An 8,998-nucleotide genomic window follows, 5' to 3' on the forward strand; every position below is an offset into this window, starting at 1 on the left:
TATGCACTCTTAGGATGCATCTGCATTGAACACTACAGATTTATTAATATTATTTTGAGGGTCTGACACATTGATATGCAATTAATTTTTGAATACAGACATCAACATTTGAGCAAAGATAACATGTACTTCTGTACCTATATTACTGGGTCTCATGCTTGAAAATAGTGTTAGGTGTTAAATAGAATACTGATTGTACTTGTCTTCAGTGCCAAAGTAAAGGAAAAGCATTGTGACAAAGTTAATCAGCAAAGATTTACATTCCTGCAAATGATAGTATCTCTGGCTGTAACAATTAGCAGCTTCATTAGTGCAGTTATGCAGTTATTGCTGCTTCTAAGTTGAATGGAAACTTACAACTTTGATCCTTCCGAAGATGGACAATAAACCACAGATAACCCTTTTTTTCCCCCCATGTAAAACTGCATCTTGCTTTTAATCACCCAAAATACAGAAAGCTGGTTTTGGTTAATAAAAATTAATATCTAAAATGAGGGTTATGAATGAGAAATCATTTGAGCTTTGCTCCTTATCTCTAGTACTGTTCACTAAACTGTACCATCAGTTTATAGATTAGGACATGTGAATCCCCAAAACCTTTTAGTCTAAAATTGCAGTAACAGCAGTGAAGGAAGGAATGAATGAGTTTTGTTTTGGTTTTTTTAATGCAATCATGACTGGGAAAGCACCATGCTATCGAAGTCTCTGGATACACCGGTTACTGTTGCCCAGAAGGCACTAGAAATGCATCTCCATTTAAAAAGCAGACTAGTTGCCACACACACAAATGTATTCTCAGAATAGCAAAAAGCTTCAACAGGTGCCGTTGGGAGGGAATTGCATACATACGCAGGCATGTGGCAGAGGATCTAGCTGGAGTCCGGCTCTATGACATCAGGCACTCTCCTACAATTTGAAACTTTATCTCAAAATATTTAATGTACACATTTATCCATTTGCAATTAAAAAAAAAAAAAAAGAGACTAGGTCAACCTCCCAAACTGACTCTCCTCTTCAAGAAGGTGCCAGATAATTTATTCTGGCAAGCAATACAACTAACTGAATCCATACCAGCCCTAATTGATTTGTCACTCTTGTGAATAGATTAAAAGAACCAGAAAAAATTAAATAGAAAAGCTGCATTACATAGTCTTTAAACTGTAAGCAGAGACAAAACTAACATTTTAACTTATGTTACAAAAGATTTCCCATATTATGAAATACAGGATGAAATATACAATGAATTCTGAATTAACTTGAATTTCCTTGCACTAAGCATGAAAACAATCCATTGATTTTAGAAACTCATTCTGTGACAGTGTTTAATTTTAAAACAAATCTGGCCTACTCCAAGAGTAGCTAATCAAAAGGGATTGATTTCTGACAGCTGTTATTGTTTGAAAAGTTAATATCTAGGAATTTTGTATTGGTTTGAAAAGGCATCTGTTTCTAGAATGTGTAAAGCTTTGATAAAGCAGATATAATTTATCTGCTTTCATTTTGTACAATAAAGCTGCTCTTAATATTCTTATCTTATAATATTGGATGTTAAATAGAGTGACTTTATCATACCATCAGTTTTTAAGCAAAATCATTGAAGTCAGGTGGGTTTTCTGTTCCAGAAAGAGGAATGATGTGATCTGGTATCATCTTACTTGTAGTGAGAAAGTGAAAGAAAACTAATGATGTATAACTCTATAAAATGAAACAGAAAAGGCTGTATTATGCCACTGATCTATAAATAGTTTGCCCATTGAAAAAATGAGAAATTTTACTTTATAAACTACACTTAGGTTTATATTTCATTCTATCACAGATTTATTAAAATTTATTAACTTGCTTGACTAACTACTTGGAGAAAGTGAGTTCATGCCAAATATTTCTATAAGCCTCTCTCCTACCCACCCTGCATCTTATTTATTCAGCAAAAATCCAAATTGGCACTATGCACACAGAAAGAACAATTTTAGCAAACCAGCCCTTTCTTGAGCCAAAGGAAAAATTGAACTGGCTGCCATAAACAAGACAGTAGCATCTTCCAAAATAGATGGTGGAGCTAATGATTTTTAGTGAGAAGAGAGGGAGGGGAAGTGTTGTAATAAAATTTGGCAAAACCAGCATCTGTTCTGGTAGCGAAGAAGAAAGTTGTGAAAAACTACATGCTTCAGCGGCAACTAGTTGAACAATATGGGGGGAGGGGGGGCAGGCAGAAAAGTAGTTTTCAGAAGTCACAGAAGTTCCATGACTTCTGATTTACTGAGCCTTTATCTCATTCTGGGAACGCATTTTATTTGGCAACATATATATTGTTCCTAAATACATGTACATGGAAAACTGTGAACAAGTATGTCCTTTTGTAAATAGTATGGAAAAGAAAAAAAAAAAAAAGGAAAATATGAGGGGGGAAAATAGAAAGCAAAACGCACACTTCAAGATACAGCCTAAGTGGTTGCTGTCATTCTTAAAGCTCCTGCAGTGAGGTCACCTGAACTTAACTCCAGGATCAGTGGCTACCTCATTTCATAGCCTTGGAAAATATACACCTCTTCTTTATACCTCACTTTCCCTGGCTATGATCCCAGTTTACAAGGACTTTCTCTGTTATTTCTTCAGAATGACTGCTGTTTGCACATGCCTCTTGGTATGGAGTTAGTAAACTTTTTTCTGAAGAAAACTGCCAGGTTTCAGGAGCCATACATTTACATATAGGGAAGCTTTTTTCCCTTTTTATTATTTACACAGTTATCCTCAAGTATCCTGAAAGCATTTATGCAATTCATATAGAAGTTAAGTTGTGATACCTATGAGAAAAATGCTAGAGGAATGCACCTGAAGTTAGACCACCAGGATACGGAAATTAAACCAAGGATCTGGGAAGGCAAATTTGGTTTGTATTCAGGGTATAATTTCAACACCAGAAACATTAGCCAATTCACGCTATCTATGACTTGAAAAGCATCCCAGATTGGAAACTTGTTTCAGTACCCACAGCTGGAAATTGGCTACTGGGGAAATCTAAAAGTGCCAAACAGATATGAGAATGTTTTACAAAATACAGCTGAAATTCTGAAATTATATAATGTCAAAATAGGAATAACAGTCAAACAAATAATAAAATCCAGTTCATCAAAGTAACATTTAAGAGAACCTTCCATCTTTCCATTCTTTTCAGTTCTATAATTCCCCCCATGCAAAGTATTTCTTAAAGCTTTTTATAACATCTGGCAGAGAAATATAATACCTCCACAGTATGATGAGGGTTCCAAAGTACTTTCACACGTAGTAGGTAGTAATATTTCCATTTATCTACTACTGAAACGAGTCCATGTCTACCAGGAACACAGCATCAGTTCAAATGAAAGCAATGAATAGCACTTGAGAATCTTACGGAGATTCTCTCTTATAAATGGGCGGTTTCAGAGTTTCAACTCTGAAAATTGAAAATACAATATTTCACCAGTTTAACTAACTCCGTGTTTCAAGATGATGGAACAAAGTTATTCAAGACATTTCCTCTGCCAACATAGGGCTGCGATGCTATATATACCCTGCACTTGTTCCTGGTTTATTTAAAAATGCAAACCAAAAACTTCAGTGATGAGAGATATTGTGGCTCCCCTGCCTTAATGTGTAGTCATTGGATATCCCTGACCTGCTATTCTGACCTCAAGCACGGATTATTTACAGAAGTTCAGACACAGCATTTCAAAAGCTTAGCTCCTCTAAAATTTGCATTGCTTTGCTCTGACGTTTTATATAAATTGTCTCTTTCAGACCTGCAAGAAAAATAGCCTATTTTGCTCCAAAGAATGAAGTCATGGAAGTGCGAATATATCAATCCATTAATCAGTTGTCTCAAGGTAGGAACATGAGCTGATAAAACAACTTAAGAGCAGTGCTCCTCAGAAAACTAGAGAAACCTACTGCTGAGTTTAATTTCTATACCTCCTTCATGCTCTCCTACCAACACAGACCTTTAGGAGAATTCCATTAACGTTGACTGCAGCTACAGTGCTCTAAAACATAACTATTCCTGTCTAAAAACTGAATTTGCAAAATTTTCATTTTTCTTTTTATTTCTGGCTTTAGCTTTTCCTAAAACCAGGTTAGACCTGAAAGAAGAGGAGGTCACGAACTCCAACTTTCACTTGGAAGTTTAGTCTCTAAAATAATTAACATGTAACACTGTCACCCTGCCAAGAATGTCACTCCTGATTTGACCATACCAGTATTAAATTTGACCTTGCAATTTAAAATACGCTACACCCTGCTTCAGTGAGAAACTTTGCTGAACCACAGTCAGCGGAGAAGCAGGTATATATTAAAGTGACAGTTCCAAAAAATAATCTGAAGGCTGAATGAAGGGTTTAGATAGAGTACTCTGTTATCAGAGCTTTCTCAATAAATAAGAGTATGTTCTCCCAACCTCTCAAAGTTATTTCTCAAGAAGAGCTTCTTCAGATTATTCTGCCATATTGCAGAAGCCTAGTCTGGAGATAGTTGGTATCAGAATGGATACATTTGAACGTAAGTGGCAACACAAATACGAATGTAACTGAGACAGCTCCACATTTCAACGAAGTCTTGCCTTTTCACGTCAGGTATTGGAGTCTGCTGCTTTGCAAACTCATGTGAAAATTTCAGAGATATCACGTTTCTGTTTTACATAATTGTTAAAGTACCTATGTATGCATTTGTCAGAGAAATGATAGCAGTCTCTCTTCTTTGTTGCTGGCTCAAACCAAGACAAAAAATACAGAAAACAAGTCCTACCACTTGAAGGTTGTTTGGCAACCTATTTGAAATGGCCGCTCTCAGTTTAGCTGCTAGCACACAGTTTTGTAATAAAATAACTGCTGTTGCTTTCTGGAGATCTTACCATATATGCCAAGTACCTAATCAACAAACAAAGTAAAGAAAAACAAGACAAAGACCTCCAACCCTATCACCTCTAGACACAGAACTGCATCAAATAAAATGCAGAACAAGTTTACGTGTAAACTAGCGTTGAGGCTGCTTTACCCAATCTCTTTGTCAACTGATTGCTTTAGTTTCCACAACTGTCGGTTTTGCACTTTCCATAAGTACTAAAACGCTCAGACGCTTCAGAAAAAACAGGAATTCCTGACAGTTTGAAGTGTTCGCCTATGTGGATGTCAGATATTTCTCTGTTGTTAGGACCCAGGGTGAGTTTAATCTGCAAAGAGATCAGTTGGCCTACATCATTAACACACTTCTACAAACAGTGGATAAAACAGTTTTAAATTACCAGAAGTTGCATCATTATGGATTATTATTTTAGCATTGTTAGCCTTCTATAATATGATGTTGCTCCCACTGGAATACTGATTAAAATAGGAACCAGATGTGCTTTTCATGACCAGATTGAAAAAGATAAACAACCAGAAAATCAATTCAAATAAAAAGGATGCCCTGGGGGTGTTTCTCAAAACTGAAGAGGGAGACTGTATGTATCTTTTAGAAGGGTGGAGTAGGAACTTAAAAACACTAAAAACCAGAACTCTCCTCTTTCACAAAAAAGTCTTTAAGAAACCTGAAACCATCTAGTTCTTCAAACACCTATTTTGATTATACTCCAGTGCATCATTATCTTAAAATTGTGTGCACCAGCCAACACTAAAACAAAGAAAAATCAGTATTTTCAGTTTTGCTCATAAATCCACAAAAAATAAAGCTCATTGGAAAAAAAGACTAATTTACATTTAGACCTCAGTGTTTTACAGGAATACCACTTTGGTTTACTGGCGTGTAAGTACAATATGAAGGTTCAAAAAACAAATTATCTATCTTCAACTCCAGAGAGCCACTAAATGGAAGCCTTATCTTCATGCCAATTTGGATGGGAGCTCTTTTTGTGCTAAATGCAGGCCAGTATCTGCAATCTTGAAGACAGAGTACGACTTAATGGTACTGTTTCAAAAAGTAGACCCGCTGTTTCTTCACATGCATTAGAAAAGAGCAACATTTCCATTCACAAAGGAACAGGGATCACAAGTCAAAAGGAAATTGCAGGACCAATCCTCAATGCCACAGCTTCTACTGCAGATGTCAGTGTGGCCCTGCTGGAGCCATACTTTCTTCCCCTCCACCTTTACATCTAGGCCAGGAACCAGAGACCACTGAAGAGGGTAGCAGTCTTCTTGGACAAGCATGGAGAAGAATGGATTTCTTCACTTGGGTAGAAAAAAAAATAATAATAATAAATTTTTTTTTAAAAGGATGTCTTTCTCACTTAACAACCTTAGTTTCAGAAAAGCTAGAAGAGAGACCAAGTTGGCCTTGCTCAACACCAACTGTAATGACTACCATCCCAGTTCAACTAGTTCATTTTGCTGCAGCTGAGAGTCACTTCCAGTGGGAAAAGTATAGACCACACAATCAGGCCTGCAAAACTTGGCTTGGAATAGCACACCATATAAAGGTAGAAGAGATAACTTATTTCTGGTTTTTGTGAACACACACTTTCCGGTATCAGTATCTTATTTTTTTGTGTGAACAAAGCTTTGTCACCATGTGGTACAGTGGCTACATCCCTAGAAGACCTTCACTGCAGATTACCAAAGCCAAAATATATTGAATATTAAATATATTTACACAAAACTTAGAAATGGAAGATTCCATGTGGTACAGCCTAATACACATTTGATTTGCCAAATGATGTTATTTCTCTTAGATATGTTTTGAAAAAGCATCAGATAGAAGAGGAGGGGATTTCTATGAGAAATTCCTTGATCTCCCCCTGCATCTTCTTGAAACAACCCCAGGATACCAGGAGTTTACCTCTGGGGGTCCCCTATTTTCCAGCTGCTATTTCTTCTGACATACTGCCTATATATATTAGACCTGACATTACTTCTCTCTATCCCTCCCTAAGTCTCACATATCTCTACCTCTTTCTGGGAGTTCCCCCAATTTTTTCCATTATTTCTTCTCTTCCACAGTTTTTAATGCACCTAATTTCCCTGTTCCCATAGCTGGTTCTCCATGCTCTTCCACCTGCCCATACCTGCATTAACAGGCCCCTTGGGACACTTGAGGACACCCATCACTACCCTCCTGCGAAAGGTTACTGAACTTGCGGACTCAGACAGTAACCTGCATGACAAGCTGTATTGGTGGATGTTAAAAGAATGGTATTGGATCAAAGTTCCATTCTTCGAGACATCTTCTGCTACGTTTGAGATACTGGTGCCTATAACTATTACAGAGATGGTTAGAAAAGTTCTAAGTAAAATTCTTTGCTCCTTGCATTGAAGACAGAGGCAGAAGTACCTAGATTTGACATTGCCAACACCCCTCTCAAGGCATAAGAAACAGTATTTCCACATAGCAAAATATTTGTAATGGAATGAATGGCAGCTACAAAACCCACAAAGAAGTTTTGTGATCCTACATTTCCTCCTCCTCACACTACAAACTGTGTAAATCAACAATTATAACTATCAACCACTCCAATATCAGAAGAAAATTAAGATTGCAAAGTCAAGCACTCTAAATTTGCGAAATACCAGAATTAACATTGTTCATGTAACCTTACTTCAACTTTTGTGTGTACAGAGGTGATCTTTCTTTCATTATCACATTTTTTTTTCCACAGCTATACAACTAGAGACTCCTATAAAAGATAACTTCTTATTGCTGTTGAAGTAATGGCTACTAAAATCATGTTGGTATCGGGGATTACTGATAAAACCTCACAATTCTCATAGAAGAGTCTTAAGAATTGTAACAAGCCACCAGATTCTAAGATACTTTAAGAGAGCTGTCTTCTCTTCGACAGGCTTCTCAATCAAGAAAAGATATAAAAATTTTTAGTCGTCAATGAAAAATCAGGAAGGACACAGCCCGTTTACTTTAGCAGAAAAACTAAGCAGTAACTCAAGATTATAGAATACATGTTAAATTTGATAAACTATTCACCAGAGACTTTTTAGAGACCAAGAATTCATACCAGGCACTGCCAATGTATTGTTCATGTCTAACAATGCTGTGAAACAGACAAATAAACAACGGCATGATCTTCAGAGAGGAATTTTATTGAAATGTGGTTAACTAGGAAAAAACTGCTTGTCAAAATTCATTAAAAAAAAAGTTTTCAGTAACCTTTCTTAAATATTTATATCTTCTTATTCTGTACTTTTCAGTCAACTGGATTAAAAAAAAAAAACAACTGAACTTGTTCAGTTAAATGCCATGTCAATGGACTGTCATGTTCTGTACCTCAGCATGATGTAGTTCAGCACAGTAACTTCAGCACTGGAGCCGATACACCTACTCATTGCGAAAAAAGTTTTCACAAACACTTTTGTTTCTGGGGGAAAAAAAGGGGATTGGGTTTTTGGAGGTTTTTTGGGATTGTTTTGTTTCATTGTTTTCATTTAGAAAGTATCTGGAAAAATCAACCTGGTGTATGTATATTTATGGAATAGATATGAAAAGCAATTTTCAGGGTATTGACTATTTATGAATTGTTTTATGGACTTACTCTGTGTGGTCAATAACCTCCAAAATCACATTATTTCTACTCCCTAAGTGAATGACTAGCATTCTTAGGAACAGCTATTCCTCAAAATTGTTTTTCACACATATGCCACAGTTTTTCACCCATGAAGTACAGGGCTAGGCAATCTTTACCATTTAAGTCCTTGAAGCAAAAGGGTTGTATTCATACAGTCTGCTGACAAAGCCAGGTCAAATGAAGTTTTCACTACAGAAAAGATCTCTGTTGCAGTAACACACTGTCAAGTACGGCAGAGGCAACAGAGATGCAAGAGGTACAAACTAGACAGGTGCTGCAGACGCACTCAACCCAGTATCATAAAAATCTGATAAGGAGAAGTTACCACTACACTAGACAAATTCCTATCAGGGAATCAAGTTTTCCCTCCTCTTTTAAAGGATTAAAAAGTTGTCTGCCATGCGGGAGAAGGGAATGCACAGATCCCTCAGTCCTAGCTTCTCCCCTCCCCTCTCTTTC

This window comes from Cariama cristata, unplaced genomic scaffold (genome assembly GCF_000690535.1).
Source record: "Cariama cristata isolate BGI_N322 unplaced genomic scaffold, ASM69053v1 scaffold4017, whole genome shotgun sequence".
Classification (NCBI taxonomy): Eukaryota; Metazoa; Chordata; class Aves; order Cariamiformes; family Cariamidae; genus Cariama; species Cariama cristata.